Raw genomic sequence first — 25,176 nt, 5'->3', positions numbered from 1 at the left:
TTGAACTGGAGCTCTGATATGGGATGCCAGTGCCCCAGGCAGCTGCTTAGCTTGCTGCTCCACGTCATTGGCTTCTTCCTTTCTGCTGCTTTGCATGAAAGGTGGAAAGTGTGTGAGCATCCATGAGTCAGAGATCTGCTCCCCAAATGGAAGGGTACCAACCCCTGGTCCCTGATGTGTTGTCCTGCTAGAGTCACAGAATGGTGGGGTGGGGGGAGGACAGAAGAGCCATGGACAGTTAGAGCAGGTCTTTGAAATCTGCCCATAGGCCACTCTCACCAGGTCCTATTGTGTGTGTTTCTCGCATGGTCCTGAGCAGTGAGCAGGCTGGGAGTTGAGACACCATAGGTCACAGCTCAGCACTGCAGATAGTGGGGATTTTCCCTCAAGGGTTTCAGGAGGCCCAAGAAACAGCCCCTAGTGATGCTTGTGGGCAGGTAACCCTGCCTCCCCTCCCATGGGAGCTCCACTGTGGGACACTCTTAAGGCCCCTAGCCTGAGGCAGGCATCTAGGGAAGTTCTGAAATGGATCCAGAGGCTTCAACTGCGGCCCTGGAACGAGGCATGAGCCTGTGGGCTGTGAAGGTGGGCAGACAGAGTCAGGGGAAGAGGGCAGGGGGCAGGGTGGGATGGGGCAAGGCTCAGGCTCTGCAGACAGGGCCTGGGGGATTTAGCATCAATCAAACGTAGCAGTGAGGCTGCAGCTGGACAAGGACCCCGTCCCAGCAGAAACCATGAACCAGTTCTTGAATCAGAAGCACAACATCAGGTGAAATCATAGCATCTGATAGATTCAACCCAGAGACTCTGCTTTAAGGCAACAGACAATGCTTGAGCACCTTACTATGTACCCGAAGCTGTACCAGGTGTGGTGTAGGGGAAGAGAGGCAGAGGGGAATATGGCTCAAAAGGTGAGTTCTGGAGCTAAACTGTCCATATGTGAATCACAGCTCTACCACTTTCATGCTGTGTGGCCTTTGGTAAACCACTCAACTGAGCCTCAGTTTTCTCATCTGTAAACTGGGGGCATAATAGGAGCATCCACTTCATGCAGTTGCTGTGGGAGAAGAAGATGAGAAACACATGAAACAAACTGGAATTCAACCAACAGCATCTCGCAGGCTCGTTCAGATCGGCTGACCCTCATCAACCTGTAGCAATGTGGGGGAGAACAAATGATTGCCATTTTAACCCACTCAACTTTAAGTGGTTCTGCTAGGGGCCGTCTCAGGAGGAGGCTTCCCCCAACCCCAGAGAGGAAGGCTTGTGGTCCTGAGGTGGGAGATAGTGTGCCCTGGCCTTGCACGTGTGCATGCTACCCAGAGAGCCGAATGCAAGGACAGCGGCCAGCCTTGGGACCATGTGAAGCTGCATGGAAGTGTTCTGGACTCAGAGACTCCAGTCACATCTGCAGGATCATCCTGCTGTAGGGAAATCTTATTGGCCTCACAGAGAGGAAAATGACCTTCCAGATAACTGCTGACTCTTAACATTATTGGTCCAAAGAAAAGGGTCAGTAATGGGCATCCTGCTACCTACCGGTCACGTGACCTTGGGGACAAGTCTAGCCTCAGTGTCCCCGTCTGTCCAGTAGGCACAGCCTATCTCGGATGTTGATGTTGATAGTGAATGAGAAGGATACATGGTCAGAGGAGCCCCCCCCCCCCCGGCTGATTCAGGACACTCCTGAGACTTTGATGGCCAGTAGTGTCCCTGTCAGATCTCAGCTCAAACACCTGCTGTGAGCCGACCCTGACCACTCACCCTGCTGCTGCCAGAGCATCATCATCATCGTCTGTCGCTGATTGATTACCTTGGAGGACTTACCACCATCAAGAATGACCTCATGGGCATCCACGTTCACTGGCCATGAGTCCCCCAGATCGACATGGACACTGGACACATCCATGTGCGTGTGACAGATACATGTGATAACCCACACATAGCACAGGCCAGGCAGGTAGTAGCTGCTCAATTGGTCTTTTTTGAATAAGCAAATAAATGGGAAGATAGACACAGAGTGCCCAGTGTCTGCAGGCACGTGGTGCATGTTGTCTCATTCTTTCATCTGAGGCTTCCCAGTGGGATTTGATGGATTTGAGCTTAAAATAATTGGGAATCGTGTTTCATTTTCTAGGCAATTCCCAGTCTCTGTTACAGAGGTTGTACATAGTTGGTCTGCACTCTGTATGTGGCGCCCAGACATTGTTTGATGCTTGGCATGATGCTGCTAAACAATTTGAGCCAACGTCTGCTCACCAGAACTAAAGAAACCATAATTACAGATGCTCCAGCAACAGAAAGGACGATCCAGCAAAGCCAGGTCTGCATTTCCGGAAGGCACGAGCCTTAATCAGCTGCTGCCGTCTCAGTCCCCGTCGGGTCCCCAGATGTTTCTGCCCTGCTGAATAGGTCAGGGCTGATGCCACCACCAGCTCTCTTCTTGGTTCATCCACAAGCTCCCCTTCCAAGGATTCACAGCCCTGTGAATCAGTGGCAAAGACGTCTTGCTTCCAAGTCCCATCTCAGTCTTGGCCCTTGGAATAGAGATTTAAGACATACAAAATTGATTGCCTAGAGCAGGCGATTAATTAGGAGAGAAGGCTTTTCTGTGTAAGAGCCTCGGAGGCCGTTTTGATCTCTTGCTGCCTGTCGATTTCCCTGCCTTTGGTTCTGCTCCTGCTGGGGCACATGTGGGGTGGAGAGACCATGGGGCACAGATGCTTTACTATCTCCAACAATCTCCCTCTGGCACCTCCTGCCCTCACTGCCTTCTCTGTCTGTTGGAGGGTCTGCCCTGTGCACTGGAGGCCTGTTTTGGGGCCTTGAGTGCCTGGAAAGGAATGTAGACCCACATATGCCAGGCTGCTGGGGGCCTTTCATTCTCTCTCTATGCGTGGTGGTCACAGTGGTGAGGCTTGGCATTGCCAGGGTGGCTGGAGATGGGTGAGAGGGCTCTGAGACATTCATTAGAACCTCGCTGCCCAGGTGTGGTTCTTGGCCAATCAGCACCTGAGCCAAGCCTCTGGAGTTTGTTAAATATTTGTTTTCAGTCAAAAGGAAGAGTGACAGAAGGAGGGAGGGAGGGAGGGAGAGAGAGAGAGAGAGAGAGAGAGAGAGAGAGAGATTGATTGATTGATTGAGATTTCATCCTCCGTTTTACTTTTTAAGCAACTACAACAGCCAGAGCTGGGCCAGGCCGAAGTCAGAAGCCAGGAATTCCATCCAGGTCTCCCATATGGGCGGCAGGAATAACGTCAGCCATCACCTGCTGCCTCCCTGAGCATTTATTAACAGAAAGTTCAAATTGAAAGCCAGGCTGGGAGTCAGACCCAGGTATTCTGATATGGGATGTGGATGCCTAAGCAGTATTTTGATGCTAAATGCCTGCACCCAAATGCAATTAAAAAATGCCCATTTTTAATTAGTGACTACATAGCAGGTGGGTATGAAGGGCCAACTGTGCATATGTAGATGTATTCACTTTTACCTGCCAATTAAAGTAAGTCTTATTTATTTTTATTTTTTAAAGATTTATTTTTCTTTATTGGAAAGGCTGATATACAGAGAAGGAAATACAGAGAGAAAGATCTTCCATCTGCTGGTTCACTCCCCAAGTTGCCACAGTGACCGGAGCTGAGCCAATCCAAAGCCAGGAACCAGGAGTTTCTGCCAGGTCTCCCACACAGGTGCAGGATCCCAAGACAGCTGGGATATGAGCATGGGATTCCAGTGGTTGCAAGTCAAGGATTTACCCACTAAGTTATCATGCTGGGCCCAGTTTTTATTTATGTGCCCGGTGTGATAGTCTAGCAGCTAAAGTCCTTGCCTTGCATGCACTGGGATCCCATTTGGGTGCCGGTTCTAATTCCAGCAGCCCCTCTTCCCATCCAGCTCCCTGCTTGTGGCCTGGGAAAGCAGTGGAGGACAGCCCAAAGCCTTGGGACTCTGCACCCACATGGGAACCCGTAAGAGCTTCTGGCTCCCGGCTTCAGATACCGGTCGTTGCGGTCACTTGGGGAGCGAATCGTCAGATGGAAGATCTTTCTTTCTGTCTTTCCTTCTTTTTATATATCTGACTTTCCAATAAAAATCAATCTTTTAAAAATATTTATTTAGTTAGTTAGTTGAAAGGCAGAGGGAGAGAGGGGAAGAGAGCGAGAGATATGGCCGCATCAGCCAGGGCTGGGCTAAGACTGAAGGCAGGAGCCAGGAGTTTCTTTCAGGTCTCCCATGAGGGTCCATGAGCCCAAACACTTGATCCATGTTCTGCTCTTCCCAGGTACATTAGCCCTGAGCTGAACTGAAAGTGGAGCAGCCAGTACTTGAACTGGCATCCATGTGCAATGCCAGTGTCCCAAGCAGTGGCTTGATTCACTGCACAGCAGTGCCATAGTGCTGGCCCCAAAATATTTTCTTAAAACAAAACTGATTCTTGAATTTCACAATGAGATGAAGCCTCTCACACTCCCATCCTGCCAGTAGCCTAGGGTCTAGAGTGTAGCAGGTGCTCCTTGCGTCTCTGTAGGCCTAAGTGCTCCACAGAGGTGAGGGTTCTCCAAGGCTCTCTGTCTTCATACAGCCTCCTTGGGGTGATCCTGTCACCTCAAGGTCTTGGACCAGTCTTGCTTGGCTTACCGAAGCACAGCTGTGTATCTTGGGTCTATAATTTTTGATGATTTAACTATGTCTGTGGTTTGAATATTATTTAGTTACACTTTTGTTGCTAAAGCAACAGCCTACACAAACCCTCAGAAACTTGGTATACTACTGATGAGCTCCCGTGGGTTTGCGCTGTTGGGGTGAGTTGCATTCTCCTTCCAGGACAATGTCATTACATGGCTCACTTATTTCTAATTTCATGGGCAGCGTTTCTCAGACCTCAGTCATTCCAATGCCACTTTTTTTTTTTTAATTCTCACCTTGCTGTTCTGCCTCTGGGGGGGATTGTGAATTTAGTACTTTTCCTTTAATCTTACTCATTTAAAATGTCACTAGAAGTATTTGTTAAAGAAATCTGTAAGTGAAAGGAAGGAAAATGTATATGACCACAGTAAACATAACAAAATATCACTTTCCTCAAATGGATGGCAGCCATGAAAACCATTCTTATTTGAAGAGGGACAGTAAAACATGTTATTAAATGTTAGCTACACGGGATTGCATGTCCAGAGTTTGTCCTGAGGCGCACACTTGTATAAAAGGAGATTGGTAAGTGTGAGAAAAGATATGAAAGACTCATTAATGGAGATTTTCCCCTAGGTATAATGAAGTGGATTGGAGAAATGAAAACAGAGTAACTTCTTGTTGTGACTGAATATTCAATTAGCCTCCTATCTGTGTTTTAGGGCAAGTTTTATATTTCAGCATCAAGTGTACTGTAATCTAATTTGCTTTCTTCCAGTTCTCCCTCTCTCTTTCCTTCTTTTCTCCCTCCCTCCCTTCCTCTTTTCTTTTTTTTTTCTTGATTTACTTGAAAGGCAGAGTGACAGGGGCGGGAGGGTGGATTGAGAAATTTTTCATTCACTCCATTCTCCTGAATGGCTGCAACAGCCAGAGTTGAGCCAAGCCAAAGCCCGGAGCCTAAAACCTCATCCAGGTTTCTTCTTGGGTGGCAGGTACCCAGGTGCTTAGATTATTTTCAGCCACTTTCCCAAGTGCATTGGGAGTAGAGCAACTGGACTGGAACTGGTCCTCCTACATGAGGCTTGTGTCCTAGGCTATGACTTCACTGGCGGCGCCACAACATGGCGCCAGTTCTTTTACACCAGAGCAGGAGGGTGGAGATGGGCCAGGTTTGAGGTCTCCTGTTCTGCCTCTGCTATGAAGAGCTGGTAGTCACACAGAACTGACCAGAACTGAGCTCTGCTTCTACCTCCTGGCTGCTCTCTGACCTGCACAAAGCGCTCCCTGCTCTCAGCGCACGTTTTCACAGCTGTGACGTGTGAAGGAGCTGATATGAGACGAGCCCCCTTCCTACATGACTAGTGGCCGGTGGTTGGCAGTTATTGCTGGTCCTGTGAGCTCCAGAGCAGGCAGGCCAGGGTATGTGCTGCTGCCCGTCACTAGCAGCATGGTCTATACTTGGTGGGCCCTCAGTACAGATCTATCCCCAGGCGAGGTTGGGGTGCAGGGGTGAGCAGGGCTGTTGGCCGATGCTGCCTTCTTGAGAAAGTCTCTCCTTGGGTGGATTGAAAGTGTCATGTGTCACTGTAGAGATTCCTTCAGGAGGATGACCTGTAAGGAATCTTGAGATTCTTGTGGACCAAGAACTACTGGAAGCTGGCTGGGTGATCCGAAGGATCCTAACTTGTTTGTTAGGTGGATGGTGCAGACGTGAAAACACAGACTCACCCACCGTCAGAAGGAGGACGCAGTTCCCTTGTTTTGTAGAGGCTGGAGAGAGGGACTGACCAAGGTCATCCAGCCCATCAGAAGGGCTCCCAGGCATACTTCAGAGCTCCACCCACACCTTATTTTCTTCTTCCAGCTTGTTTCATCTGCTTGTTTTTCTTCCCAGAACTTTCCAAAGGCTCTGGCTTCTGTGCTGTCTGGGAATAAATCCACGTCCTCTGCCAACACCTGCAGAAAGCAGGGGATGCTTGGAGCCCCTGTGTGTGCACACACAACCAGTACAGGTCTAGCTGTGGTCCTGGGAGTGTGAGGTCGGGTTGAACATCCCACAGAGAGGATTGTGCCTGGCTGCCTTTAGAGGAACATTGCCTGGCATCTATCCCCTGGGCCTTGTATGTTGGCCCAAAACGCAGTGATTGAGTAAGAAAGAGAGCAAGAGAGAGACCTTCCACCTTGGGTTACATCAGCAGCATTGTAAAGGTTCCAGTTTTTCCATATTATCTCTAGAACTTTAAAGTTGGGCTATTGTCTCTTTATTATGGAGCTGTGAAAGTTCTTTGCATGTTCTAGATGCAAAACCCTTGTGAAAGAGATGGTATTTGGTATTTTCAAGTTGTGTATACTGCAAATGCTTTTTTAAATAATTATATTTACTTAATTTCAAAATTAAAAAAAATAATCATTTGAAAAGCCAAGTGGTAGAGAGAGGGATAGACAGATACAGAGGGAGATCTTCCATCTGCTGGTTCACTCCCCTTATTCCTATGAGCCATGGCCTGTACCTGCTGTTCTCTAACAACAGGCCTGCACCTCCTGTTAGAGCAATGGTTCAAGTCCCAGCTGTTCAGCTTCCAATTCAGCTCTCTGCTAATACACCTGGGAAAGCAGCAGAAGATGGCTCAAGTTCGTGGGTCTCTGACAGCCGTGTGGGATGGATGTTTTGGTTCCTGGCTTCAGTCTAGCCTAGGCCTGGCTGTTGTGGGTAGTGATCCAGAGGATGGAATATCTGTCACTCTGCCTTTCTTTTTTTTATTATTCTTTTTTTTTTTTTTTCACTCTGCCTTTCAAGTCAGCAAAAAATAAATCCTTTTTAAAAAATGCTGTGAAGGATAGGCTGTGATAGCTGTAAAACTACCAATAATTGTTATAGGTACTAATTATATATTAATTAGTGGCTTCAGTTAATTGCAGATAATCGAACACTGATCAAGAGTCTGCTCTGTGCCAGGCGCCATGACAGGTGCCTTTTGTGGTGTTATGGGCTGGATGACATGTCCTCCCCAGTGTGTGTGTGTGTGTGTGTGTGTGAGAGAGAGAGAGAGAGAGAGAGAGAGAGAGAGAGAGAGAGAGAGAGAGAGAAACAATCCTCACTGCTCAAGTGGGAGTGGGGACTTGGGCACCAAGGCAGAGCCCTCGTGGTTGGGTTCTTGCACTTGTGCAGGACCCTAGAGAGAGAGCCCCTGATCCTCCCTCCATGCTGGCACACAGTGAGCAGCTGGCTCTTGCGTGGCCCCTGAAACTTCAGTTGCCATTGCCCAATCTTGGCCTCCCCAGCCTCCAGCTGGTGAGAAGTAGCTGTCTACTGCTTGAAAGTTGCTCTGTGTTTGTTTTTTCTTCAGCAGCCTAGATGATCTGAGGCTGAACGATGAACACGAGTCATCTCCAGTAACCCTTGTTGCGCCCATGAAATCACTGAGGCACACAGAGGTTAAGCTGCTGACCTGCAGGCACATAGCTAGGTTGACCAGATGTGACCTGCGGTAGGGTGGTGCCCACCCTGTGCTCTCCACCTCCTCCCAGGTGCCATCTGGAAGAAGCCTTTAATAGTCTTCGCTTTGCTGTTTGATGGGTCCTAAGTCGGCACCCAGGGACTCCTTGCTCACCTGCTGTTATTGCTTTAGGGTGGCGGGCTGCTCCCATGAGAACATTCTATGAAGCTGGAATTTGTCACTGGTCAGTAAACAGCTCAGTACCTATAGAACTGGCAGAGCTCTCTCAGCAGTGCTCCGACAGGATGGCCCACTTTGGGGTGAGGGTCTGTGGAGGAGGAGCAGTTGCAAGGCCCAGGTGCCACCAGACATGCCAGGGCCACTGGCTTCCTAGAGAATTTGCCACTCAAGGAGGAGCTGAGACCGGGAAGCCCAGAGTGTATCCGCTCAATCCCAAGGTATCCCCTGCCCAGGCTCAGGCCAGACCCCCAGCCTGCTGTTGGCCTCTGCCAAGCCCTAAGTCTGCCTGTGCATCAGAGGCCCTGTTAGGAAACTCAACTTCCTGTTTTCAGGGGAAGGAGGGAGCAGGGGAGGCTTGCTTTTCAAAAATAGGAACGCCAGTCCTGTTGCTGTAACGAAGCCCTAGTGTTTTACAAAATTTAAACATTTTTTTTATGACCCACATAAAAAGGTACACATAGCTTCTTTGAAAAACGCATAGAGAAAAATCTCCAGCTCTTGCCCAGTTGAAGCAACAGCCACAGGGCTCTGGCAGCCAGGAAAGCCTGTGTAAGGGCCTTGGAAGGCACCGGGACCCCTAGACCTCTGGGCTCCCCAGAACCTCAGAACAGTCCATGAACCCTAGGACCAATGTGTACTCTGCACAGAAATATTTGGGAAGGTTGCAGAATAATTTGTCCAACATGGGCTAGCATGCAGAAAATAAATTATTCATTGTGGTCTTGTGTATGTACATTTCTATTTCTAACACTATTGAGTCCCAACATGGTATAGGCGCAGAATGAGACAAGTAATGTTGGCTTGGTGGGGCCCCTGGTGCTTTCAGTGTTCCATGTTTCTGCAGGTCCTTGGAAAGCAGCTCCAGAGGGTGATAGAGGTTGAGGCTGCGTGTACACCATTGGCAACAGCTCAGAGTGGAGAGTGCTACAATACCTCCCTCTGCAATGGCACCCTATCTTGGGGGCAGAGGTTACTACTTAGATGGAGTCCCGGGGAACCAGGAGCCTGAGGGGTGTGGCTCCATCATTCCTATCTCCTGAGGCTGAATGGCTTACATTTTGGGGTTCCATGTGAGTCCTTCTGGAGAAAGGCAGACCTCTATAGAGAAAGGCAGAGGCCAGTGGAGAAGGTCTTGGGAGCCTGGGCAGATCTAAGAGCTGGAGAACCCCAACTTTGAATAGCTGGGGTTTTCCCAAGAAAAGAGTAAAAGAAGCACAGCCATTGTCTGTGGAGGCTGGTCACAGATCAGTGCTGGGCTGGGGAGGAAGAATAAGCAGGTGGATGAGGAAGTAGCCCAGATAAGACCATACATTCCCCCTTGCCTGCTAGCACTGAGCACTTCTTTCACTCTTGGACATCTGCTATCTATCTACACATTACCCAGCAGGAATCAGAGAGGGCTGTCACTTGCCAAGGTCACCCAGCCAGTGAGTGCCGGAGCTAAGCCACCTGGCTCTGTGTCCCTACTTCTTCTGTGTAAGCACCATGGCCAAGGACAAGGAGCATGACAAAGGCCAGAGACAGGAGGGAGAGTGGGGAGTGGGGAGTGGGCTTCCAGAAATAACCCTCCGGATGATGGCAACACCAGATGTGAAGCCCATCTCTTGCTCCTGCATGAATCATCTTGGGGAGTCTTCCCAATTGGTCCCATGAGGTTAGGATTACTGTCTCCATTACACAATGTGGGAAAGGAAGGATAAGAGAGGGGCAGGAAGTTGCCCAAGATCACACAGCAAGAAAGTGGCAGGCTTGGTTTCAATCCCAGGTCTTTCTGATCGCAAAAGGTTGCGTTCTGGACAACATGGCTAACCCGCTCTAACCTAACTGTAGTTCCTTCCAATACTTTTGACCCATTTCTAACTGCTCAACTCAACGACTAGCCTTGGGGGAGGGAGGTGTGCACATCAAGGTTGGCTCAAATCATGGAACATTTCCAGGATGGGATCAGGTTTGGTGCCAAAGTCAGGCTGACAGCAGTTCAGGAGTGGAGACAGACATACACGCAGCAAGAGGACAGGAGCAGTGTGACTTGGGACAGGATGAGAAACCCTGACCAGACACAAACCTGCCTGGCCGAGAAGAAGCCATCGGCTTCCCCAGGTAGATAGGGAGAGAGGAGGTAACCTTGGAAGGCTGCCTGGAGGAGAAGACATCTGTGCTGGGATTTGAAAGATAACCAGGTTACAGGTAGCTGCGCACAGGGGAGCCTGAGGCTTGAAGCTGCATGACAGGCTCAAGGTACAGGGAGTGGAAGGGGGGACCTTGCCCCTGGAAAGATTGGCAGGATCAGGTCACAAGAGACTTGTATGGGGGTGTACATGCCTGTGTGTGTATGCCTGGTTATTCACTAATGTGTGTGTGCACACATATGTATGCATGTGTATATGAGTATGCTTGTGTGTCTGGGTGGGGGTTGGGGAACTCTAGAGCAGCTACTCAGTTCTTGCTGTGTGGCTCTGGGTAGTTGCTGACCTTCTCTCGGCCTCTATCCCCTCCCCACCCTGACATCCCTGGAAATTGGAAATTTTCCCAGAACCGAGCATCCTGCAGCTAGAGATCACCTGAGAGTTAGGGAGCAGCCACGCATTTCAGAGAAGCTCCAAACTCCCCTACCACCATGCCTCATCCAGTGAGACCCTGTTCTCCCAGGCATCCAGGTGGTCTCACTGCCCCTCACCCCCCACCAGAGTGGAACTGCTAAACTCTCTCTGGGGGCTCCAAGGGGAGCAGTGGGCCTTATCCACCCACCAGTCAGGAGAGCTCCCCCTGCTGGCACTGGGATCTCCTCCCGCCTCATCCTGCAGTGTCTTTAACCCTTTCCGGTCTGGATAAAAGCCAGAGCCCGGACACTTGCCAAATGGGCGACATCTCAGCACTTCCTCTTTCTCAGATCCAAAATCTCAACCTGTCCTGCCTGCCCTCCTCCCTGCAACCTCGGATGGCTTCCAGGATTCTGAGCATCCCGCTTCGTATTTCCTCTCCGAGCCTGGCCAACAGCCCAGGAGCTCATAGGAATCCCAGTTCCAGGAACATTCGCCTCTATGCTTAGCTGGCTCTTGTCCTGGTAACTTGGTGGTCCTCTTGGTGGTGAGCACCTAGAACTCAGATTTCAAGAAGGGGTCCCTGGATCCTGGGCCCAGCTGACTGAACCTCCCGCACCCACCCCTCTGCCCCCATCTCTTTATTCATTTCACGATAGATTTGTTAATGAGTGGCATTTGGTGCTGCAAGACATTGCCTACATCCTAGAATCCCTCTGAGTTTGAGTCCTGCCTCCACTTGCATTCCATTTCCCTGCTAATGTGTACCATAAGAAACAGCAAAAGGAAGACTCAGATGGAGTTCCTGGCTCCTGGCTTTCACCTGGCCCAGCCCTGGCTGTTGTGGGCATTTGGAAAGTAAACCAGTAGATGTAAGATCTCTCCCTGATTTATGGGTAGGTAGGTAGGTAGATTTGTCAAGCAGCTCCTCTGTACCTGGTGCTAGCACCTAGCCCCAGGGAGCTTTCTGAGTGGTGGAGAACAGGGGCCAATATGGAAATGGTACAAATGATCATTGGCTTACGATTAAGGTGGAGACTGCTGCAGAAGGTGGGGCAGTGTGTGGTAAGCAGAGTGTTTGGCTCCTCCTTGATCCCGCTGCAGGTCTGCTGTCCCTTTAACTGTGTCCTTTTGAGAGCCAGGTCATGGGGGATTCTGATGGGCTTGGAGCATGATACTGCAATGAGGGGCCTTGAAATGTTGCTCAGCAGTGGAGGGACATTGGACAGAATAGGACAGGAGGATGACCAATTGTCACAGGGTTCTAGGAGGACTGAGACATCCTGTTTTTAAGAGTGTCTTGTTTGTTTGGTTGTTTGTTTAATGTGGCAGGTGGAGAGAGCAAGCTGTCACGTGGTTGCCAGGGACTCAGTTACTTGAGCCATCACCTACAGCATTTCAGGCTCTGCAATGGTAGGACCCTGGAGTCAGGAGCCAGAGCTGGGAAGGCAATCCAGGCCCCAGCCAACCTGGAAATGTCCACCAAGGAGGTGTTTCAAGATCCACTAGAATTGTGGGGGAGATTCTGCCACTCGCTGCACGTCAGCCATGTGTGAGATTCTGCCCCACACCTGTGGTGTGTGTTGACTCATCTCATCCTCCATAGATCCTGCTTTACTCCCATCTGCAGAGGAGAAAGCTGCAATTCAGAGAAGCTGGGTGATTGCACCAGGCCACACAGCCAACAAGGGGAGTGGGATCCCTGAGTGGATCTGCGAGCCACCAGGGACAAAGCTCTGATCTCCCTGAGACGGGGCTTGCATTCGTTTGCTGCCGTCACGAATTCCCACAAACGTAATGGCTTACAGCAACGCAGCCAGTACCTGGCTGGGTACCTAATGCTGGGCTATTCTGATTATTCCACAGGCCATAGTGGTGACATAGCTGCACTGGGAAACATACGCTAGGGCCAGGACAGTGGGAAAAACACTGTCAGTGCTGCATCAGTGCCCTGATGAGGTGACTCCAAGCAACCAAGGGGAGCCCAGAGTGATCAGCACCCTGGGAATCAGAGGAGGAGAGACCCAAGAAGGGAGCTGGAGGTCACTGGACTTCATAAGGGATAGGAACAGCATCCAAGCAGGAGGAAGAGGGTGGGCAAGCCTTGAGAGGCAGCCCAGAGTGACAGGGTGACGAGTAGCCCCATCTCTCAGCCGGGTGGCTCCTGGGCCCCAGCAGGGAGCAGACACGTCTCCCAGCAGCCCCAGGCCTGCATGTGCTCCTGGTTTGTGCTCAGACAGTGGGCAGGCAGCCCAGCTGTGCCAGGCCGCCAGAGGGGCGGGTCATCCCTAGCAGGCCCTGCTGCCACCCACGAGCCCAGTCTCCGGTTGGCAGGGACAGCCTCCTGGGCAGGCTCCCACTCCCGCAGCTGGAGGCCCCCGCCCTCAGCCAGCCCCTAGTTTCCTGCCCCTCCCTCCTGTTCTGTTCCCTCCAGCTGTTTCTCGGGCTCAGTCCTGTCTCTGTCCCACTCAGGGAGGCAGCTCGGAACAGATCTGAGCTCCCCGGAAAGGCCTCCCAGGGATCTTTTATTAGTGTTCCAGGGGCAGCACTTAGGCGGGGATTTCGGATGGATGAATGAATGAGTGAATGAGTTTCTAGGCACACAGCCTCAGCCAGAGGAGCGGTGTGGTTGCCACAAAGACGCAGGAAGCACAGATCGCTGTAAGAACCCGGAGGAGTAACCTAAAGTGAGGAGGAGCAGAGAGCAGAGAGAAGGTACTGCACGTGAGTTTGACATCCTGGGGCGTGGGAGGTGGCCAGGAAATGCTCATGGGAGTGAAGTGTTGTCGTTCTCAACACGCAAATTGGTCAGAGGGGACACCCTTAATCATTGTTTCCAGGTTTTAAAAGTAACAACTCTCGACAAGGAGACTGGGCATGTGTGGTGGGATGAGTGCCCACGCCCACATCACCATTCCCAGGGACCGACAGCTGCCCTCCCAGCCGTTTCTGCCCCTCCAGTGCTCACTTTAGAGGTACAAGGCAGCATGTCTTGGGGTGAAGTTCTTGGCTGCAGCACCGTGGGGGTTTATCTGGCTTGCTGGTGCCCTGGCCAGCTTCCCAGAGGTGGAACTGCTGGGTCCAAGGCTAACCTGCAGCTACTGCTTAGGTGCCCCCAGACAAAAGCGTGCTGCATGTTATACTGGGGTGCCATGTTCTCACAGCCCCATGCCTGGGAACTTGAGGCATCTCTTGGAAGGCTTCTGTTTGCCTTTCCTTAGAAACGTTGAAATCTTGTGGAAGCTTATTGTGCATGTATCTTGTGGGATTATGCTGCCCAAGGCCGTTCCCATGTCCTCCATTATGGTCACGTTGATCTTTTTTTATTGACACCCACACATCCTTTGTGTGTGGAGGATACTAACTTTTTGCCAGGGCTTTGCCATGGAAGCTATCCCACTTCCCCTGTCTGCATTCAAGTCAGCTTTTTTGGGCAAAATCAGACATCCCCACATGGCCAGGGATCAAGTACCTGCTACCTGTTGTGAGTCTGATGGCTCAGGCCTGTGCTGTTCAGAGAGGCCTGGTCACCGACCCGAGGTCACCCAGGGAGGAAATGACCAGGTCCTAAGTCTGCCATCTCTTTTGGTTAAGGAAAATCCCAGCTCCAGCTTTGGTGCTCCAGCTTTTTCCTCAGGACAAATCTGCGTACAGGTCTTGCTGTCTCTCCTGGCTTGAAGGGCAGGGCGTCTACTCGCCGTGGTGGCTGTAGTATATGAAACTGGCGCAGGAGCGTGTGGCACGGTGTTTCCTTTAGCCTGAACTGGTTATGCTCAAATGACAGATGGGGTGGACATCAAGCACTGGGAAGCTCTCCCTCACCCCAATGAGTTCTCCCTAGGTGCACAGGAGACTTCTCTGATCCACCCCCCTCAACGTTCAGGGATAACCAAACTTGACTTTAGGCAGATCATTCCCCTCTCTGACTTCCTACCCCTTCTGAAAAGGCTCCTGCACAGGTTGGGGCCAGACCTGTTGGCCAGGGCCTGTGCTTTCACCGGTCAGATCCCTTGCCACCCTGCGGTGCCATGCCAGTCATCCCACCTGCCTCTTCTGCCTATCTGCAGGCTCCTGGAGCCAAACGGAAGTACCATTCTCTCTGAATCTCAAGCCTTCCTGCACAAGAACTGGCCTGTGTTGGGTTCATGGAACAAGTAAAGTTAGCAGCTCTCAGTTTCACCATTTGTAAAATGGGCTGAGCTAAAGTCATATCTCATAGTTGTTATCTAATAACTTTTCTTGGGCTGCACTGTTTCCACTATGCTGAGATGATTTTTTTGGGGGGGGGGCACCTCATCCAGTGTATAGGATAAAGGTATGATTAACTTGCCCATTTTACAGATGAGGAAACAGGGCTAGGGAGGGGTGCTGCTGTTAGACATCCACAAAACAGAGTAAAGCACTGTGGCCACAGGGCTGGGTGTGAACTGGCCAGCTGCCTGCTCACAGAAGGACATGGAGTCAAAGAAAAATTGCTTGGGAGTTCTTTACGGAGGCTTAGTAACCCTCAGATTTTCCACATGTATAAGAAAGGGAAGGCATATTTTGCTGTCTCTGAGGTCCGTCACACCAGCGCAGCTATCACGGCCGGAGTGAGGCTACAGTGCCCAGATTACTTGCAGCAGAATAACCATGAGCGTTTCCTAAAGCTTCGGTGCTGTTGACCAGCATCTCACGAGGCATGATGCACCAACACCCCAAGAGACCTGCGTGCGCCCCAAAACCTGACAACCCCTGCTCCAGAGTATGTGAACGTCCTTGCCTTTGCTCAGGTGTTGGGGCGCTGTGCTGCATGCTGAGGTCCCCCTTTTCCCTTTCTAAGCAAGTATCCATGCTTCTGTGGAGCCACACGGTCTGTGTCGGCAGTCGGGACGTGGAGGCCGGTCGAGAAGTGAAACTGTCTGACAGCGCCCCAGAGGGTCAGGCCACATCAGCTACCCCCTGAGTCGGGGCTTCCAGACCATTGAAAATCTGCAGAATCCTTCCCCCAAACGAAAGTACAAGGGGAAGTGCAATTCAGAAACACACAACAGTGGTGATCTCCCTGAGTAGTCCACTAACCCTTGCTCTTGTTGTCCCAGGGCCTCTGAGAAACCTTACAGCCCTGTGGGTTAGGTGGAAACCACATTAGGACTCCAAGGAGTAGGCTGGTTGAGTGAACTTGAATTTGACCTTATGCAGAGCACTCCTGTTCTCTGGTCATCACCATGCCATCTGTGGCAGGCTGTATTTGTTAGGGTATAGCAGCTGCAGCAAGAAGGAAGCCCAGAGCGTGTGATGGCTCAAAAAAAAAAAAAAGAGTTTATTGCAAGCATTTCTGAATTCGAGGGTGGTGGTTCCTGGAAATAATAAAGTTCGTTAATTGACTTTTCACAACTACAGTGAAATATCCTGAAGCAGTTTAATGCTGCAAAGAAAAGAGATGTATTCTGGCTCACAGCTCTGCAAGTCCACAGCCTAAGATTGGCTGAGTCCCCCAGATCAGTTCTGGAGGTGGTGCTCCTGTGGTCCAGAGTGTCCTGTGGTGAGAGGGGTCCCTGTGGGTGTCTCACAGCAAACCACTGGCTCCTCTTTGATGGCCCAAACCCATCACCTCCCTGTTTCCTGCCTGCCTGCACAAACAGCATCACTGGATGAAATCCACCCCCTCCACACACACACCCTTAGCATCATGGACATAAGACTCTGGACTCAACTCCTGAGTTAAGTGGTGTAGGTGAGCATTTATGGCCCATCAGGTGGCCCAGCTGTCCCCTTGGACATGTCCGGTGTCTCCAGGCAGGTGCGGAAGGTGAAGGCAAGTGTGGAGGTGGTGTCTGTGCCTCTCTCCCCTGCCCTGGCCTAGAAGCAATGTTCATCATGTCCACTTGAACAGGGACAGAGGGTCCCACGGCCCACCCATCCCCCTGCAGAGGAGGCTGGGGCAGGCATGAGATCCTTAGCACCAGCAGTGGTACCCATGTCCCGACTAGGGCTGCCCTGTGCACCCTAGGGTAGTATGGGTTTTGCAGGAAGCTCATTGTTTGTGCTGCGAATAGGGCGCCCTCTCAGGTCTCATCCGTGACTTAAACCTAAGTCCACATTCACTTTGTTTTGTCTTGGTGGTCATGTGGTGATGTTACAGTTGCAAGTGCTTTGCTGTTTGCTGTCCTAAGATTATCTGCACCAGACACACTGGGTAAACTCCCAGATCCCAGCCCCTTAAACAGGGCTTGCTCTGAAACATGGGCCACGGCCACTCCTTTTCCCTTCTGGAAAGGAGAAGCAGGCAGACGAGTTGTCCTGAGCATGTCAGCCACTGAGCCAGACGTGTTTGTGTCTGTGACCAAATTTTCCAGCCATCTTTGTGTGTACTGGGTTTAGCACCATCATCCTCGCCTTGGAGCTGATGGAAGCAAGGACCAGAGAGGCCCGAGGTCATACAGCTCTGGACTTGGAGCTCAGAAAATCCTGCTCCTGTCCCAGGGCCTGGTGCACAGGTTTGTGCACATGTTCCCTTAGTGTAGAGGATTTTCCCAGGCTGGACTTCCTGGGACTGGGCCCATAGGAAGCAGCTCAGGAATCACGGCCCAAGTTCCCAGATTGGATCTTGGTCATGGACGATCCTAGCCTGAGGAAGTCCAGTGTGACTGAGCATTGTAGCCAGTGACCTTGGGCTCCTAGATGTTGCTGAGGCCTGCAGTAGGCCAGGCACATAGTGGATGAATAGCCCCACAGCACAGCAGCCGCTGAAGCAATGTGGAAAACGGAGGTCCTGGAGGCCCCTGCCGGGGGAGGCAGACTTATGCTCTCGTCATTTGTTCCACAGCCATCTGTCATCCCCTACTTCACACCAGGCACTTTGTGAGGCAAGGATGGTGAGAAAGGGAACATTTCTTGGGAGGGGCTGCAGGGCAGTCATGCTTGCATACACTGTACAGATGAGAAAAATGAGACCTTGGCTGGTTGAGTGATATTCTCAGGGGACATGGTAGGATCAGGTTGTGGGCTGGCTGCTTTTAGACGTCTTAGGCTAGGCCTGGGAAGCAAAGAAGTAGACTGGTCACTACCAGCCATTTTGTGCTGCCCTGCCCTTAAATTTAGGCGGTGTTGGTTTTAGGCAGCTTCAGAAAACCAGTTCATTTACTTCTGTTTGGAGCATCTACCTTTTCGTAGAGATGGATACAACTGTGATTGAGAATGAGCAGAGTGTCAACTCCCTGGGTGGAACTAAGGGGCCTTAACTCTACATGGTGCTACCAAACAAAGGCATGTTCATGTCTGGGTGGGTTAGCCACTATCACATGGTGAGGCCAACAGACCCCAGAGCCAGGTGCTGTAGGGGCTGGCTCTCAGCTCTGCCCTTTGAACGGCCAACCCTCTTGGTTTGCTCATGTGGGAGGCAGGATGCCCTGAGGACCCTCTTCCCTGGGCTGTGGCTCTGACACACAAAGCACTTGGCACAGCAGGTAGGCAACTGGATGCAGACATCTCCACTGTCATTCTCAGGGCACTGAGATGTGCACAGCTGGGTGGACATGGGCATCTGGAACCTGCTGGCCTCAGATTCTCAGGGTGGCAAAAGTCCTCTGGGCCAGTCTCTTGCCTTTGTGTCCGACCCTGGTGGTGCTGGAAGTGCCAGCGGCTGAGTCAGCAGGGAGGTCAGATGTCAGAATCGGTTCTGCTTTTGCTGTGGATGTGACTCGGGTTCTGCATCCCTGACCCCAACTCTTGTGCAAGGAGGGTGAAGGGCAAGGATGTTGGTACAGGAAACAGCCAGCAGCCTCAGATCCCCTGCTGGGAGCTCCATGGTCCCAAGGTGTTGTGAGATGGGCCATGGGCAGTCCTGGGTTCTGGTCAGTGTCTGGCCACCTGCCACCTTTGTGAGTTTGGCCACATCATGTGACATACCCAGAATGCATTAGCAGGAATTGGATTGCAAGTTCTAGGCACTCTGATATGGGATGCTGATATCTGCAGAAGCCACATCGGTGCTGTGATAAATGACTGCCTGTCAGCAGGCCTCTTTCTGCCTCTGAAGTTGCTGTCAGTGGCTTCATTCGCTCCCAAGTCACCTGTTCAAATGTCCCAAAAGTTCATTTAGTGCTGCTCCTGACGGGGTCCAGTTCTCTCTGATGGTGAGTGAATCCGCTGCCCATCTGGAACCTTCTTTCCAGGCAGGCCCCTCACTCGTGGATCTTGAGTTGATACCGAGGTTTATTGACACTGGCCTTGATAGGATCTAGAGCAGAGGTGGGGTTGCAATCCAACCCCTGACACCCCTGCCCAGGCACTGTGTCACTCATGCCTGTCCCACTAGTGGAACCCTAGTATTTCGGTCGTTCATCTCTGAGTAGTGAGTGACCCCTGGGTTTAGAGGCCTGAACATTGTATATTTGTCCAGGTTCTGCCATTGGGTAGGGTTTTGCCAGGACGGTTCACTCTGCTCCATGTGGGGCTCCCCTCGCATTGGCTTATTAAGGATGGCCTTGTGTCTGCCTGGGGCTTTAGATGCTTCTTTCCTTGTGGCTTCTCTGCCCAGCAACAGTGGGTGGGGGAAGGCTGGTGGTGAGGCATTCTGCCTGCAGGCTCGGGGCTCTGCAATACTGAAAATAGAAGAAGGTGAAAGCTGTGGAAGGTAGCCCAAGTGCTTAGGCCCTAAGTGCACATGGGAGACCTGGGTGAGGCTGCTGGCTCCTGGCTTAGATCTGGCTCAGTCCATTGCAGCCATTTGGGGAGGGAACCAGTGAACAGAAGATCTCTCTCTCTCTTTCTCTTTCTCTTTCCTTTTCTCTAACTCTCCCTTTCAAATAAGTGACTCTTTAAAAGAGGAAAAAGCAACTACTTCGTGAACTGTAGGTCTAGTGCAGCTTCACTCTGTCACATTCTCTTGGTTGTGACAACTCCCCAGACTAGCCAGATTCAAGAGACGGAGGGGTACAGAGTCCACCTCTGGGCTGGGTAAGTTAGAGTCCATCTTTAAAAACAACTTACAAACCAGGCTTGATCATGAAACTCAGTGGATGACCGTGGCCAGCTGAAATAACATTTGTCATTTTTGAGCTAGTCCATGTGCCTATTCTTCAGATGGGAAAACCGAGGATCATAGAGAGCAAGAGACTCAATGAAGGGAACCAGGATAGAGATTCACAGGCATTTCCTGAGCACCTACCATGTGCCAGGAGCATGGGGCATAGAGAGAGACGAGCTCTGCCCTCAGGGAGCTCCCAGATGACTGAGATGACAGGAGGGTCCCCTGTATCCTCAAGACTGGCTCTGGGGTTGGGGTGTTGCTCGTGGGGACAGTCACCACCTCACCACCCATTCAGTGCAGTGAAGGCTCCGGGAGTGGTTACTGTCAGGAGTGTGACACCTGCCTGGTACAGCACATTGTGGCAGTGCAGGGGAGTAGTTGTCACCAGAAATACTGCTACAAAAAGGCAGCATGTGTTTGAGCAGGGTTCTGAGGATCAAGAGGCCTTACGCTGCTTGCAAGCAGAGCTAGCCAGAGATAAAAGAGATGTCAGGGTAGGATCTGGAGAGCTGGGACTAGTGTGGGCTGCCTGGGAGGGTAGCTGTGGGGGAAGCAGACAGGGAATGACAGGAATGGCAGGGAGGAGTCCAGACCCCCCCTCCTTAAGGCCTTGAGGGTCCCACCCAGTTTCCCCGGTGGGATGGGGGGGCAGAAGGGAGTCCAGCACACTTTGCCCTATTGCCTCCAGGCTATGCACTTTCCAGCTTCAGTGCTTGAACTTGAGCACTTGGACAATGAAAGATTCCAGACACTCCAAAGCTAATTGAATTTGATGTTCCAAGTGGGCAGAGGGCATGTGGGTTTGTGGCTATATCCCATGGGGGTTGTGGCTCATAAACCAGCTTGGAGGAAGAAGTGCTTCTCTCCACTGCTGACTGTCTGGGCTGAGTGTGGGTCCCTTCTTCCACCCCCATCCTCAATACCCAGGACTTGCTGACAGACATGGATGGAGGCTGGGAGGGGTTCTTTGGAGTTAAAAAAGAATTGGTTGAGGATGACTTCTCTGGTCTGATCAAAGTGACCTGGTGATGTTGGTATTGGAGGTACGAAGACCTGGCTATTGCCTGCTGTGCCAGACTGAGCAGGGCTGGACAGCTTGGGTCAGCTAGGCCCCCTCCTGCTGGTGCGAGGCAGGGCAGGCTGACGTCAAGAGCCAGTCTTCAGGGAGAACTGGCAGCATTTAATGTCTTTTGTGGCAGACGCAACTCACAGGGGCCCTCTTCAACTGTCAGGGATTTGGGTCACGAAGAAAAAGGACTTCCCTTGGGTGGGACCGGGATGGCCACTGGGGCAGGGCGGGGCGGGGGATGCAGTCTGCTCAGTTCATGGGCAGCCCAGTTCTGCCTCTTGCTGGCTGAGAGCGTTCAGAATATCTCCACACTGCTCTGAGCTGTAAGGGGAGGAGGGTCACACCAGAACTTTCTTCAGTGGGGTGCTGTGGTGACTTAAAGAAGGTTGTGCATGACCTGGTACTGGTGCTGGCCTGGTGGTGCATAAACAGAGGACTCCTGGGCCCCAAAAGGTTAAGACAGGCCAGCTGTGGATGGCGCTGGGATCCTAGTTTGATCCCCTGTGGGGCTGGGTGGAAACCTTGCACTGTTCTTCCTGGGGGCCTGTCTGGTCCAATTGGGTCTCTCTATTTTCCTTCTGCTCCTGCCATGAAAAGCCACAAATGCAGAGGAAATTAGGAGCAGGAACAGGGCCTGGGGCAGAACAGGGGCAGCCGGCTGGGTGGGGCCCCAAACTTGGGGTCCTCTAAGGGCTGGGCTGGGGCCCTGAACCTTGGCATTGTCTGGTCCATGTCCCCTGCTGGCACCCCAGGCAAGCCCCTGTTTCACATTTTCCAGGGGGCTGGGCAGCCATCAGGGCCTCCTAAACCCTCCTCCCTCCACCACTGGTGTTTCCGCTGCCTACAGGCAGCGTCCAGGTTGGCCCCCTGCCCGTTCCACTTCCCGACGCCCAGATTGTCCTCTGGGGCTGGTCACACCTCTCGGATGGGTCACAAGCGAATGCTGTAAAACAGGTCTCCACCCGCTGGCTTTCATGCACCCTCATGGAAAGTGTAAGGGTAGAGCTCATGTTCCTACTTGGCAACCAGGGTACTGAGGCCCAGAGAGAGGATGGACATCCCCATGGACCTGCCCACCTCCCTCTCTGCCTTTGCAGTAGTGGTGGCTTCCATTCTTTCCTCTTTGGTGGGGCTCGCAGCAAAACAATTCAGTGTATGGAGTTAGGCCTGGGTCCGCATCCCAAGTCCTTCAGTTATCAGCTGGTGGTGTTGGGTCAGCTGCTCTTGCTTTCTCCGCCCTTTGGGGCTCACTTGGCATGCTAGAGGTGATGACAGGCTCTGGCACGAGGTGCATGGTGAGGATTAAATGAGAGAGTTCATGGAATGGCACAGCAGTGAGTCCAGGGCTTGGTGGATCCCCCAAAAAGGTATCCTTGTGCTGAGACTTCAGGATGCTTGAGACAAGGTGTGGAGCTGGTATCTGGTGCCAAGGTGAAGATCTCACTTGGGATTGCTGCACCCCTGTGCCTGGGTTTCGGTCTTGCTGCTTCCAGCTCCCTGCTAATGCCCACCATGGAGAGCAGCAGGTGACAGAGCAAGTACTTGGGCCCTTGCTGTCCACACAGGAGACCCAGTGGAGTTCTTGCTGGCTGGGGTGCAGAGCAAGGCCTCTGTTCACAGCTGTGCTCTACTGAGAGCACAGTACTCTCCTACTCTCATGCTGCCCAGTGGCACATCTTTTCCTCTTATTCCTTGTCCAGCTCACCTCCATGCACCCCCACCCTATCCCTCGCCAGCCAAAACTGTTGTGGTGTCCAAGTGGAGCGTCCTTGCACTGGAGCAGGTGCCTACCTGTTCTGGGGGGAGGGGTCCTCAAGATGCTCTTGCCCACTGGCTTTTGGGACAGTTTCTTTCCTTCTGGGATTCGGCTGTGCTTGGATTGGAAACTCTGGGGCGTCCCTGCTCTGTGGGACAGTTGCAGTCTCCATCACCCCTGCCTTTTGGGCCTCTGCTGGTGGCTCTGTAGTTCTAGGAGGGGAAGGACCATGAGCCCCAGGGGCAGAGGGGCTGCCCATACTGCAGGGTGCAGGCTTCCCTCCCCTTGGGGAAAGGAAAGCCAAATGTGTGCTAAAACTACTTAAGGCTGTTTGTTTCATTTTTATTTCAACTTGGGTTTTTGTTGTTGTTGTTGTTTTTAAAACAAAACTATTTTGAGATCACAGTTTTTGCTTATTTGCTTTTCCTAAGAAGTGTGGACAATTTGCATGAAGTGCTGTTGTAGGAGGGTATTTCAAATAAGTTCACGGATGCTTATTCTAGTGCATGTTTGAAATTTATGTGTATTTTGTTCTGAACATGCATATTTCATGCCCTGTTTCAGATCCTCACATGTGCGGATTTCAAAATATTTTGCATCAAAATCAACTTACTGTAATTTCATTCTTCAAAAACCTTTTGAAGTCCTCTTGTCTTACCCTAGCACTCAGAGATGAAAATCGTGGCCCTCAAATGCTTCCAGGTCAGCTCCAGGGGGCCTGCCCTGTCTTGGCTCTGGCTTCCTGACCGGGGGAGGAGAACACATAGGTTGTTGGGTATGAGGGAGGTGCCCACAGAACCCCTTCCTCTTCCCCGTGTGTATCCAGGAAAGGGGGGGAGTGCCCAGAGAGGATGAGTGATTTGCCCGAGGTCACACAGCTGGTTGGTGACAGTGTCAGACTTTGAACCCAGGCCACTTGAAAAGGTGCCATTTGGGTGGGTCCATCCTCTCCTCACAGCTGGGGAAACCTGCGACAGCAGAGAAGTTGTGGGCCTGGGTTCTTGGCAGGAGGCGGAAGGAAAAGACAAAGGTTCCTCTGTCAGTCTCTGAGGCCCCAGGCCAGGCCAGCTGGGGGAACATGAGTACTACAAAGAGAAGGATACAGGCTCCTGCTTGGGAAAGGGACAGACACACCCTGGCTCCTGCCAGGATGGCTAGAGCCGTTCACCAAGGGGAGGGGGATCTGTGCTCCAGGAAAAGGGGTGCTGCAGCTGCCAGGCCCTCCAAGCCACCCCCACACCACAGTTTTTTAAGGGTGCAGGTCCCAGCCTCTGAGATCAAGGACAGTATGGCACACCTTCCAGCTGGCCTATGGGTCCCTTCAGAAAATTCTCCTTCCCAACCTGCCTGTCCACTTCTCTGCAACCCCATATGGTCTAGATCTGCCATCTGGGAGCTGGTGAGGTAGTCTGAGATACCCACAGAAGCCCTGATCCCCACAGTCAACTTGCTGACAACTGTCACTTCTTTTTGGTAAGTGTGGAAGCTGGGCCCCAGGAGTCAGGACAGCTGACTTAGAAAACCTTATACTGAAGGTTTGGTCAGGACTCGATGAGACCCCTCATCTAGGCTTGGGGGAAGTTCTAGATGGATTGAAACACAGCACAGCCAACAGTGCAAAAGGAGGATCTAAATCTGGTGTGCTCATTATGGCCCATTATGAAACGGAAGGGCCTAAGGGCCTCAGACTGCAGAAAGTCTGTATGAAAGGATACAGATACAGGGCCAGCTACATTGTTGTAGCAATACAAACACACTGATGATTAACTATAACATTGTAACACATACACTATGTGTATGGGCTGATTTATTGTAACACTGTAACAAAGTATAGGATGATGATAACATGGAGCACACAGTACATGATGACCAGTTATGACACTGTAACACATAGAAGTACAGACTGATTAAGACATTGTAACATATGGAAATACAGGATGATTCATTGTAATATTGTAACACATCCAAGAATAGAATAATTAATTATAACATTGTTAATATATAGAAGTATATGATGACTATGACATAGCATACAAGTACAGAATGATCAATCATAACATAATGTATGCACATGACAACTAATTATGACAGTGTAACATGTACACATAAGATGATTAATTATAGCATTGTAGCAGTAGGAAACTGTTAGGTAAAAATGTGTACTGCATACTAACATCAATACAAAATGGAGGAAAATTTAGAATTTACATTTGTGTTTTCCCACAGATAACTGGAAGGACAGGTGAGAAGCTACTGTAAGAAAATGGGTACTGGGCTCGGCAGCGTGGCCTGTTGGCTAAGGTCCTCACCTTGATCCCATGTGGCTGCTGGTTCTAATCCCGGCAGCTCCACTTCCTCTCTGTCTCTCCTCCTCTCAGTATATCTGACTTTGTAATAAAAATAAAATAAATCTTTAAAAAAAAAAAAAGAAAAGAAAATGCGTACAGGGAGGACTAGGTGGCCATAGTGTAGAAACAAGGCTTTCCATTCTAGAG

General features: G+C 51.2%; 1 protein-coding gene across 4 annotated transcripts in view; it reads left to right on the top strand.

Annotated features, from left to right (window-relative positions):
* CMKLR1 (chemerin chemokine-like receptor 1) overlaps positions 1-25,176 on the top strand; it is a 718,021-nt gene that overhangs the window by 101,173 nt on the left and 591,672 nt on the right. Inside the window, exon 1 of one of the 4 annotated variants that reach the window (XM_058656664.1) lies at positions 13,262-13,530. The exons of 2 other annotated variants lie outside the window; for them this stretch is intronic. The gene's annotated coding sequence lies outside the window, so the exon portion shown is untranslated. Of the gene's footprint in view, positions 1-13,261; positions 13,531-24,134; positions 24,155-25,176 lie in introns of those variants that run through there. One more of the 4 variants, XM_058656665.1, reaches the window with a different exon arrangement.

This window comes from Ochotona princeps, chromosome 29 (assembly GCF_030435755.1).
Source record: "Ochotona princeps isolate mOchPri1 chromosome 29, mOchPri1.hap1, whole genome shotgun sequence".
Classification (NCBI taxonomy): Eukaryota; Metazoa; Chordata; class Mammalia; order Lagomorpha; family Ochotonidae; genus Ochotona; species Ochotona princeps.
The sequence above is the reverse complement of the archived record's forward strand: the minus strand, read 5'-3'. Positions and strand labels throughout refer to the sequence as shown.